Below are 12,292 nucleotides of genomic sequence, written 5' to 3'. Positions count from 1 at the left end.
GCTCTAAAATCACACTTGGCTTGGTCTTTCTACCTTCTTAACCTCTATTGCCACAGTTTAGAAAACTGATGGGGGACGGGGTGGGGGTGGGGCAGCTATAATCTTGCCTGCCTGTTCTCAAAGTTCTCCCTCCAGGACAATGTATCTGATGGGCGTAATATGAGTAGTTTTCGTCTGTAGTCAAGGAGACTCCAAGAAACGAGAACAAGCAGTACCTTTATGATTTCTCCTTCTGTCCAACCAGCCAAATGCACTGCAGTTGGGATTCAGATTAAAATGCAGGCTCCTTATTTGTAGCAAAAAATTACTGGGAGGCCTTGCAAATGGTGGATGGCAATGTCATAGAAATGCCTCCTCTTGCCCCCAAACGAAAAAATGACCTAAATAACAAGTCTACTAGGCCTCAGATTCCCGGACTAACCTGTGGAATAAGTATGGTGAAACTGTCTAGGGAAGGAACGTGGCTGTCTCCTCCATCTTGAAATTAATCAGCAGAAGAGAAAAAGGGACTGAGTGTTCAGGAAGCAGAAGCCCAACCGGTTAATACTAGTTACTAAGCTATGGCGTACGTGGCAGGTACCGCCCGCAGAAGCCGGGACCCTTAGGCTTTTTTTTTTTTACTAGGGGGGGGGAGGGGTTGGGTTGTTGGCAAATTGAATGGAAATTAACTTGAAAATAATTTGGCCCAGTTCCCGCTCTTACCCAGGGAAAAACAACATACACGCAACGGCTTTTCCCTCCCTTTTTGAGAGAGAGTATGTGTGTATGTGTGTGCCGAGGGGGGAATCCTTACAGTGGTATCTGGCAAAGGCTATGCCAGGGTTATAGGAGCAAAGGAGTAAACCACATTTGCTTCGAACCTCAGGGAAGATGTCATCGCGGCCCCACGGAGCGCCTAACTGGCAATGCCCTGCAGAAGGACTCCAAAATGGGCTTTTGCAAATAAATCGTGGGAGATCTACAGGCCCAAGAGTTCACAGCATACCTGACTTAGAGCAGCCTGCTCTGCGCACCCTCCCCCCCTCTCTTCCCAAACCCAAACCCACCCCGTAACACGCGGGCCGGCACGAGAAGCCTTCCGAGAACACGGTAGAGAGAACCCGAGACGCTCTAAGATTCTCATGCCGGGGCCAAAACTCGAAAACCGCCTGCCCCGAATTCTTAAGGCTCTGAAGGGCCCGGGCTGCGGCTCGCGCGGCCACGGAGAGAGGAAGTACACTCCCCACCTCCTTCCCCTTCTTCAAAGCGCCTGTCGACTATACCACCCTGCTAAAATGGCAGCGGCGACTACCCCACGGAGCCCCCCGCAGCAGCGGGCCCAGGGTCCGGAGGCGGCGCTGAGCCTTCGCCGCGACGCGTCACTCAGGCCATTTTGGGTGAACGCGGCAGCCACAGCTCCTGTCTTCCCCTCGCTCTCCATCCATTTATCGGAGGAGCCGCATGTCTGCACTTACTTGGTTTGGGGGTCACGTTCCGACTCGGTCCGTTCGGCTGCCGCAGCCGAGGCTCCTCCGCGCCGCCCCTGCAGCCTCTGGCAAGCCCGCCTCCGATGAGTCTCTGGTGGAGACCCGCCTCTAACCCAGCGCCTGCTCCGAGACGTTGCTCAGGCAGCCATTATCTTCCCCATTGTTACCAAGCAGCGACAGGAAACGACTGCCCACAACAGGAAGTGATGATGCCGCCTCTCGGCTCCGCAGCCCCACTCCCAGCCTGTGAGCCAATCCCGGGCGATTCCTCGAAAAAGCTCGGCGGGAGGAGGAGGGGGACGGCCGGCGACGCGGCAAGGCGGGCCGAGCTTTGGAAAAGGAACGCTGCTGTGACGCCCACCATGTGACAGGCCCCACCCTCCTCCGCCATTTTGAACTGTGGCGAGAAATTTGCGTTCCGAGGATTGTGGGAACTTGCGCTTTCCCATTTTGAGAACTGAAGGACGTCACCGCCTGAGTGCGAGAAGCCTTTTTCGGAGAGCGGGGAAAGTGATAGGAGTCTGACCAGTTAATGCACCATTCTGCGTTTTAGTCAGCTTACGGTTTTTGAGAGCCAAGTGCAGGTCAGGCACAGTTCTACATCATGGGAAATTGAAAGCAAAGTGAAAAAATAAGAAATGAAATAAAAAATAAAAACAGTCCCCAAATCCCAGTTCCCATGATTCTGCAATCTACCGGGGTGGGGGGGGGGGCGGAGGGGCAATGTTGTTTTAGAAAAACCCAAAGCAGCGGCCTGAGTTGTGGCGCGGCGGGTATAGCCACTGCCCGCGCAAGCATCCAATATAAGCGCGGTTTTCAAATGCCCGCTGCTCGGCTTCCTAGCCAGCTCCCTGCTAAACCACCTGAAAAAGCAGCAGAAGACCCAACGACTGGGGCCCCTGCCACCCACGTGGGAGACCCAGACGGAGTTTTTGGTTCCTGCCTTCCATGTGGCCCAGCCCCTGTAACTCTGTTCTCCAAATAAATAATTTTTTTTTTTAAAAAAAGCGAAGATATAAATGCTAGGGAGGAATATTGGGTTAAGAAGGATGGGAAAGTGGCCTGTGGGCGCAAAGGGCAATTGCAGTGTTTAAAAGATAGTGGTCTCTTTGAGGTCCTAACTCTGAAATTCTTACAAAGGAACAGTGATTGTAAAAGGGTAGGGAAATCTGATAACATTGGAATCTGGAGAAAGTTAAGATGGGCCTGTTTTAGGTGATAATGCCTGGAGGAATAGAGAGAAAATGGCATACTTCACAGTGAAAGGAAAATAACCTTATCCAAGTTTTTAGGGTGTTCCTTTTCCTATTTTTCTCTTTTCTTGTTATAAGCAAGCTATGTCAGCCCTCTTATTTTTTTTTAAAAGGCTTATTTTATTTATTTGAAAGGCAGAGCGACAGAGAGAGAGGGAGAGACAGATCTTTCATCTACTGATTCACTCCCCAAATGGCTGTGATGTGGGCAGCAGGGGCCCAAGTACTTGGTCCATCTTCCATTGCCTTCCCAGGCACATTAGCATGGAGCTGAATTGGAAGTGAAGCAGCCAGGACTCAAATGGGCACTCATATGGGATGCCAGTATTGCAGGTGGCAGCTTAACCTGCTGTACCACAATGCCAGCCCCATAAACTAATTTTTAAAAAGATAAATATTCCAATTTTAAAATGTGCAAAAGGCATAAATGGGCATTTCAAAATAGGAAAAAATACTTAGGTGATAAGCATATGAAAATCAAAATGAAAGTCAATCAAAAATGAAAAAAGTTATTTCTCTTGTTTGCCTATCAGAATGTCAATGGCTTAAAAATCAAAGATCCTATTAAATGGACATATTTGTACATTATTGCTATAATTTGATATAACCTTTGTTAAGCAATTTGGTAATGTGAATCCCTATTGTTTGACTAACAAATCCACATAAAAAATTTATTTTAGGGGTGAGCAGGTTAAGCTTACCACCTGAGATAACAGCATCCCGTATGAACCCCAGTTCCTTTCTGGGCTGCTGTGCTTCCAATACAGATCCCTGCTAATGCACCTCAGAAAGCAGCAGAAGATGGCCCAGGTACCTGGGCCTCTGCCACCCAGGTGGGAGACCCAGATAGAGTTCCAGGCTCCTGGCTTTGGCCTGGTCCAGACCTGGATGTTGTGACCATTTGGGTAGTGAACCAGCTGATGGAAGATCTCTCTCTCTCTCTCTCTTAATCTGCCTTTTAAATAAATAAATAAATCTTTAAAAAAAAAGAAATCAGTTTAAAAAAAGAAATGGACAGGTTTGCAAAGATGTGTGTAATGAATGTACAAAAATGTGTAATCATTTTGGTCTATAATATTGAAATGTTGAAAAATCAGAAAAATAACTTTAATAATAATTAGATTTAGTACATCTACATAATGAACTGCAACATAGACATTAAAAATGAGTAACTAGATCTGTAAATATATTTGGGTTACTTTTTTATTTGAAAAGAGAGAGCTTCCTTCCATTAATTCATCCCTAAAACCCCACTACAGGCAGGGCTGGGCCAAAACAAAGCCAGAAGCCAGAAACTTAATCTGGGTCTCCCAGTTGGATGGCAGGGAGCCACCTACTTCAGCCATCACCTGCTGCCTTCCAAGGTGTGCATTAGCAAGAAAGTGGAATTGGAAGCAGAAGCAGAGCCTGACTTGAACCTGGGCTCTCTGATTTGCGATATGGGCATCCCAGGGGGAGGCTTAATCACTGTGTTGTACACTGACCCAAGTTTACATTTTTAATGAAAAAGCAGGAGTTAATTGAGTCTAGTGGTTAAGAATTCCGCACTCCACATCAGAATATCCAGGTTTGATTCCCAGATAGTATTCTTGACTCCAACTTCCTATTAATGCAGACCCTGGGAGGCAGCAGTGATAGCTTAAGTACTTGGGTTCCTGCAACCCACACAGGAGACTTAGACTGAGTTCCTGGTTCCCAGCTTTGGCTTTAGCCAAGCCCTGGCCATTGGGAGTGAACCAGCAGATGGGAACTCTTTCTGTCTCTCTGCCTCAGATAAATATAAAATTTTTTTTTAAAAAAAGCAAGTTAAGGACCGGTTTTGTGTTGCAGCGGGTTAAGCCACTGCCTGGGACACCAGCAGCTCATAGTAGCACCAGATCTAGTCCTGGCTGCTCCACTTCCAATCCAGCTCCCTACTAATGCACTTGGGAAAGCAGTGGAAGATGGCCCAAGTACTTGGGCCCCTTCACCCACAAGGGAGACCCAGATGGAGTTCCAGGCTCCTGGCTTTGGCCTGGCCCAGCCCTGGTTGTTTTGGCCATTTGGGGAGTGAAGCAGCAGGTTTCGGAAGACAGATCTCTCTCTCTCCCTCTGTCTCTCTTTGTCTCTCTGTCTCTTCCTCTATGTATCATTCTGCTTTTCAAATAAATCTTTAAGAAATAAATCTTTTAAAAAGTAAGTTATAAAAGCATATGTATTACTCCATTTTTATATTAAAAGATATGTGTATATATATATATATATGCCTAGATGTCAATACAAGCAAATAAAATGTTACAGGATTATTAAACATTTTAACTTTCTTCTTTACCCCTTTCTGTACTGTCCTGAATATTTTTTTAGCGTGTGATTTCTTTTTTTTTTTTTAATTTTTTGACAGGCAGAGTGGACAGTGAGAGAGAGACAGAGAGAAAGGTCTTCCTTTGCCGTTGGTTCACCCTCCAATGGCCGCCGCGGTTGGCGCGCTGCGGCCGGCGCACCGCGCTGATCCGATGGCAGGAGCCAGGTGCTTCTCCTGGTCTCCCATGGGGTGCAGGGCCCAAATACTTGGGCCATCCTCCACTGCACTCCCTGGCCACAGCAGAGAGCTGGCCTGGAAGAGAGGCATCCGGGACAGGACCGGTGCCCCGACCGGGACTAGAACCCGGTGTGCCGGCGCCAAAAGGCGGAGGATTAGCCTAGTGAGCCGCGGCGCCGGCCTGTGTGATTTCTTTTAAGATTTATTTATTTGAAAGTCAGTTACACAGAGAGAAGGAGAGGCAGAGAGAGAGGGAGAGAGAGAGAGAGAGAGAGAGAGAGAGAGAGAGAGAGAGAGTCTTTCATCTGCTGGTTCACTCCCCAGATAGCCACAATGCCTGGAGCAGCGCCGATCCCAAGTCAGGAGCCAGGAGCTTCTTCCGGGTCTCCCACGTGGGTGCTGGGGCCCAATGACTTGGGCCATCTTTTACTGCTTTCCCAGGCCATAGCAGAGAGCTGGATTGGAAGTGGAGCAGCCAGGACTTGAACCAGGGCCCACATGTGATGCTGGCACCGCAGGCGGCGGCTTTACCCACTATGCCACAGCGCCGGACCCTGTCCTGAATATTTTTAAATGTGCATATATTACTTGGTATTGGATGAGGGACAATCATTTTCATTTTGAAAGAAAAAAATCTGTGTGAATTTGAAAAAAAGAAAAAGAACATTTCTTCTACCTGCTTATTTGTCCCATGTTTTTTTTTCTCTCTCTCTTTTTTTTTTTACTTATTTAATTGAGGGGTAGATTTGCAGACAGTGAGAGGGAGAGACAAAGACAAAGGTCTTCCATCCACTGATTCACTCTCCAAATGGCTGCAGTGGCCAGGGCTGAGCCGATCCAAAGCCAGGAGCCAGGAGCTTCTTCTGGGCTCCCACGTGGGTGTAGGGGCCCACGCGCTTGGGCCATCTTCTACTGCTTTCCCAGGCCATAGCAGAGACCTGGATCAGAAGAGGAGCAGCCGGGATTCGAACCAGCGCCCATATGGGATGCTGACACCACAGGCCAAGGATTAACCTACTGCCACAGCACAAACCCCCCTATTTTTCTCTTGTACATATTCTTTCATGCTCTTTTATAAGCATGGAGTTACTTACTTCCAGTATCTAGGAAACGACTTATTTCTCAGAACAATTTATCTTTTGATGGCATTCAGTGCCACTTCAGAATCCACACTAAATACTTATTCAGTTTCCTTTCAGCCTAATTGCATTTTCATCCCATGTACTTTTAACTTATGTGCAACTATCAAATAATTCTTATCTTTTTTTGATCAAGGAACCTTTAACAGGAAAAAAAAATCAAAGAATTTCCCAGTGTCCCTTCTGTTCATTTCAACAAAATGTACTGACCAGGGATATATCAGTAGCTCTATCAGTAATCAAACACAAGAAGTCCTTCTCCTGGGGCAAGACAGATAATGAACAAAAATGTATAGAAGTAATGAACATTAAAGGAGACATGTGGGTACAATGCTGAGTATGTTATAAGGAAACTTTTAACCAAGGGAAGCTACCATTTTTGGCTAAGAACTGAAGGAAAAATGATGGTTCAGGAAGGGAGTAAAGTATGGAAGAAACCCTGGGACAGAGAACAGCCTATATAAATTCCATGGGAATTTTCAGTGGAGCCTGGGGAACAGCAAGAACAGCTTCTTTTCTCTAGCTGATGTCTTATTTTCTTCATAGCACTCACCACGGGGCAATTTATCTTGTCTATTTTGTTTACCGATTTTATTTATATGCTTTTAGTCTGATCCTCTTCCTGCTGGCCTGCCCCACCCCTTGAAGCATAAGCTCTGTGGGAACTGAGGCCTTGCCCCACCCACCTTCTCTACTTATTTTCAGAACCTAAAATACCAAATAGGCACCTTTCCCTTTCTCTCTCTGCAACTCTACCTTTCGAATAAATAAATCTTAAAAAAAAAAAAATAGCCTTTATCCTGAGCATGTTCACAAACCAGGAGAAGAGAGACATTCTGGGAAGACACATGTCATCTGTGGTTTTATTTATTTATAAAAGATTTAGTTATTTATTTGAAAGGTAGAGCCACAGAGAGACAGATCTTCACTGGTTCACTCCCCAAATGGCCGCAATGGCTGTTGCTGGGCTAGGCCGAAGCCAGGAGACCGGAGCTTCCTCCACGTCTCCCACATGGGTGCACAGGCCCAAGGACTTGGGCCATCTCCTGCTGCTTTCCCAGGAGTATTAGCAGCTGGATCTGAAGCAGAGCAGCCGGTTTAGAACCAGGCCTGTGTGGGATGCCGGTGTTGCTTTACCCACCATGCCACAGTGCCAGCCCCGATCTGTTAGCATTTTGTATGAGATGTGTGGAAGCTGAAGCTGATGTCATGCTTCCATTGCAGAGATCCAGGTCAGGAAGTCGCTCATAAGTTTGTATTTGTAGAACATCAGAAGTCTTAAAGTAAATGAAAGATTCTGGAGTGAAACACACAAAGCGTAAGAGCTAAGCCATTTTAGAACGTATTTTTTTAGAAAAATTTTCCCCCCAGAGAAACCTTTTATTTAAGGAATACAAACTTCATGCATTTCACAAGTACAACTTTAGGAATATATTGATTCCTCCCACCACACCTGCCCTCCCACTCACACTACCACCCCTCCTCCTACTCCCTCTCCCATTCCCAGTCTCATTCTTCACTAAGATCCATTTTCAATTAACTTTATACACAGAAGGCATATTTTTAACCTAAAAGTCTTAAGAACAATATCCCGTATATTTGCCTTAGGCTAGTGAAAGAATGACAATTGCTTTCCTTCCAAACAGCACAATGCGCCATTTATACTGACATTGTTATTGAAAACCTACTAGCTGCTCTAGAACTCTGTTTCTCTTTTTGAAAAAGATATTTTATTGCTTGGGTGACTTTCTAAATGGAGTTGTTATCTGCGGAGGCCCTCCCTGCGAACCAGTAAAACATGCTTTAGAAATAGGAATGTTATTGCAAATGAACCTGAGAAGGCATCAGAAGATGGCCCAGGTACTTTGGGCCCCTGCAAACCCTGTGGGAGACCAGAATAAAGCTCCTGGCTTTGACCTTCCCCAGCACTAGCTGTTGCAGCCATTTGGGCAGGGAACCAATGGATGGAAGATCTCTCTCTGCCTCTCTATCATTCTGCCTTTGAAATAAATAAACTTACTTTATTAAAAAAAAAAAAAAAAGAAATGCTATTGCAAACATTCACACATAGTGAAAAAAAATGCACTTATACCCAGTTAATTAAATTATTATTAGGGAACTCAGCAGATTTGCTGTCATGCCTTTTCTTCCCAGCTATAGCAGCAGAGGAAGTCCTCTCTTTCCAATATGTTTTCTGGAAATATAAAAAATAATTTGCCTAGTGAAGCAAAGCAAGTACCTTACACATTCACACACAAAGGTTTCAGATGCTGTGCTGTAGAGAGCAGAGGGCAGTTTTCCAACTCAAAGCAACTGGAAAGTAATCTTGTGAAAGCAAATTAAGAGCAGCCTAACAGGAAGAAGACAAGAGGCTTAGATTTGGAAAAGATATACTCATCTTATCTTTAATTAGTAAGCGATTGAAATGAATAGGGATTTTGCATTTAGTTATTTAAACTGTGAAGAATAAAATGTTTAACGTAGACTAGGTTGATGACACACCTGTGACATCAAACAAGTTCACACTAACTTTCTCTTCGGAGACAAAATGACTGGGTTTGGGGCTGGCGCTGTGGCATAGCAGGTGAAGCTGCCGCCTGCAGTGCCAGCATCCCATATGGGTGCTGATTCAGATCTTGGCTGCTCCTTTTCTGATCCAGTTCTCTGCTATGGCCTGGGAAAGCAGTGGAAGATGACTCAAGTCCTTGGGCTCCTGCGCCCACGTGGGAGACCTAGAGGAGGCCTCTGGCTCCCGGCTTCAGATCAGCGCAGCTCCGACCGTTTTGGCCAGGTGGGGAGTAGACCAGCGATGGAAGACCTCTCTCTTTTTTCTTTCTCTGCCTCTCCTTCTCTCTGTGTAACTCTTTCAAATAAATAAATAAATCTTAAAAAAAAAATGACTGGGTTCTTTCTTCTTTGGATGGGGGCGGAGCTGCTTTTTTTTCTTTTTGATCCTGCTTATCTCAAGCTCTTGTGCTCTCGCATCCACCTCAACTCTCATTTTCATAGAGACCAACTATTTAATACACTCTCTATCTACCTGTAAGGTTTTCCAGCCTGCCAACAATCTCCATTGAGCCCCCTCTGGGACCCACTAATAAACTCCCCTCTCCTCTGCAGTAGTTTGTAAAGCTCCAGCTTCCAAAAAAAACCTCCGTTCCCCCAAGGATTCACTGAGGAAAAAAAAATCCCAAGTGCAGACATCCTTCCTTTCTGAAATCCAGGAGAGATGGGAGAGGCCCGTCATTAAAATACAGATTCTAGGCACTCCTCTAGGATTCCAATCAGAGTTTTACGGGGGAACTCAGAAACTTTAAGTTTGAATAAACTTGATAGAAGATTCAGATACAGGTTATCTGCTGGGTAGTGTTTGAAAAATGAATTTTAGTTAAAATCGTAATAGTTTGCTATCTCATTCAACTGGCACCAAAACACCTTCAAAGACATTATGAGTGTTCTACAGATGAGGAAATGAAGCCCAAAGCACAAAGAAACTAACAAAATTTGCCCAATATTACATTACTGGTAAATAACCAACCCATATGGAAGCTGGATTGAGTCCTGGCTGCTCCACTTCCAATCCAACTCCCAGCTAATGAGCCTGGGAAGGCAGCAGAAGATGGCCCAAGTTCTTGTGCCCTTGCATGCACACTGGAGACACAGAAGAAGCTCCTGGCTTCTGGCTTCGGCCTGGCCCAGCCCCAGCTGTTGCAGCCATTTGGGGAGTGAACCAGTGGATAGAAGATCTCTCTCTCTCTAGCTCTGGCAGAGTTACAGAGGCAGAGGCAAAGAGAGAAAGAGAAATCTTCCATTTACTGGTTCACTCCTCAGATGGCTGCAGCTAGAGCTGGGCCTATCCGAAGCCAGGAGCCAGGAGCTTCTTCCAGGCCTCCCATGCAGATGCAGGGCCCCAAGGACTTGGGCCATCTTCTACTGCTTTCCCAGGCCATAGCAGAGAGATGGATTGGAAGTGGAGCAGCCAGGACTCAAACTAGCTCCCATATGGGATGCCAGCACTGCAGGCCGCAGCTTAACCTTCTATGCCACAACAGCAGCCCCAATAAATAAGTCTTTTTTTAAAAAAGTAACAGATAGTATTTGAATGCTACTTCTTTTTTTTTTTTAATTTTTTTTTTTGACAGGCAGAGTGGACAGTGAGAGAGAGAGAGACAGAGAGAAAGGTCTTCCTTTTGCCGTTGGTTCTTCTAACAACCTAAACCTCCTAGCTACTTAAACTAGGTCTCAAGTGAAGCATGCATTCAAAAAATATTTCTTGGTGCTGGCATTGTGGCACAGTGGGTTAAGCCTACACCTCTGACAACAGCATCCCATATCAGAGCAGCAGTTCAAGTTCCAGTTGCTCCACTTCTGTTTCAGCTCCCTGCTAATGCACCTGGGAAAGCAGCAGAAGATAGCCCAAGTGCTTGGGCCCCTGCCACCTATGTGGGAGACCCAGATGAAGTTCCAGGCTCCTGGCTTCTGCCTGGTCCAGCACTAGCCATTGTGGCCATTTGCAGAGTGAACCAGCAGATGGAAGATCTCTCTCTCTCTCTGTCTCTTTCTCTTTCTTCCTCTCTTTGTGTAATTTTGCCTTTCAAATGAACACACTTAAAAATACCCACGAGGAAGCAACAGTTGCTTAAAAATAAATAAATAAAAATATTTTCTTTTTTAAATGTTTATTTGTTTCATCTACTTGAAAGGCACAGCAACGAAGAGAGAGAGAGAGAGAAAATGAAGCAAGGGGGAAGAGAATATTTCATCTGCTGGCTTACTTCAATGCCTGCAACAGCAAGGGCTGGACCAGGCCAAAGCCAGGGGTCAGGAGCTTTATCCAGGTCTCCCGCATGGGTGGCAGCAACCAAAGCACTTGAGCCTCTTCTGCTCCCTCCCAGAGTGCACATTACCAGGAAGCTGTATCAGATGTAAAGTAGCAGGGACTCAACTCCGACATGGGATGCTGGCATCCCACGTGGTGACTCGACCCACTGCACCACAATGCCAATCCCAAAATAGTTCCTTAAAGACAATTTAGAAGATGGAAATCTTGGCTCTTCTGGAAATTTCAGTCCTCAGAAGTTCTATATATCTTATAATACTAAAGATCTTGGATGTAGATAGTCTTTTCAAATATTCTTTCTCTCCCTTTCCACTCTGTCCCCTACCACCTCTTCCTCTCTTTTTATGCAGAAATTAGCAAGTCATATATTTATTTGGCTAGGTTTACTACTTGCTTCTTTTTGGCAAAACTAAAGTACATGGAAACACCTAGAAAGAGCATGTAGCCTTTTGATCTGAGCAAAGCACAGGCAGGGCTCAACTACTTCCAAGCACTCAAGATAATCCAGCTGTGAGAAAATGGCTATCAATCTTCCATAACAAATAGTTCAAGGAGAAAATGTAAAGCTATTTAAAAATACGCCTCACGGCCTACATACATAGATAGTTAACAAAAGTAAATATTTATCGTCCATTTAAAATGTGTCAGGCTCTTTACTAAGTATCCTAGTTAAGGCTCACAATGAACCTGTAGCATAGTTTTTTCTTTCTTTCTTTCTTTCTTTCTTTCTTTCTTTCTTTCTTTCTTTCTTTCTTTCTTTTTTTTTAAAGAAATCCCTAGATAGAATCCACAAGCCAATGTTTTTTTAAATTTTTTTTTTTGGGCCGGCGCTGCAGCTCACTAGGCTAATCCTCCGCCTTTTGGCGCCGGCACACCGGGTTCTAGTCCCGGTTGGGGCGCCAGATTCTGTCCCGGTTGCCCCTCTTCCAGTCCAGCTCTCTGCTGTGGCCAGGGAGTGCAGTGGAGGATGGCCCAAGTCCTTGGGCCCTGCACCCTATGGGAGACCAGGATAAGCACATGGCTCCTGCCATCGGATCAGCACGGTGCGCCGGCCGCAGCAGCCATTGGAGGGTGAA

At 45.6% G+C, this 12,292-nt stretch overlaps 1 protein-coding gene and 1 pseudogene across 3 annotated transcripts in view; both read right to left on the bottom strand.

Moving 5' to 3' along the window:
* The window catches only part of RLIM (ring finger protein, LIM domain interacting), a 30,917-nt gene extending 29,230 nt beyond the window's left edge, over positions 1-1,687 (bottom strand). For 2 of the 3 annotated variants that reach the window (XM_062182927.1, XM_062182928.1), the window contains exon 1: positions 1,455-1,686. The gene's annotated coding sequence lies outside the window, so the exon portion shown is untranslated. Of the gene's footprint in view, positions 1-1,454 lie in introns of all 3 variants that reach the window. The other variant, XM_062182929.1, reaches the window with a different exon arrangement.
* Positions 1,575-12,292, bottom strand: part of LOC133752706 (protein lin-28 homolog A-like) — a 35,052-nt pseudogene continuing 24,334 nt past the window's right edge.

Source organism: Lepus europaeus, chromosome X (assembly GCF_033115175.1).
Source record: "Lepus europaeus isolate LE1 chromosome X, mLepTim1.pri, whole genome shotgun sequence".
Taxonomy (NCBI): domain Eukaryota; kingdom Metazoa; phylum Chordata; class Mammalia; order Lagomorpha; family Leporidae; genus Lepus; species Lepus europaeus.
This window is presented reverse-complemented; position numbering and strand designations above follow the sequence as displayed.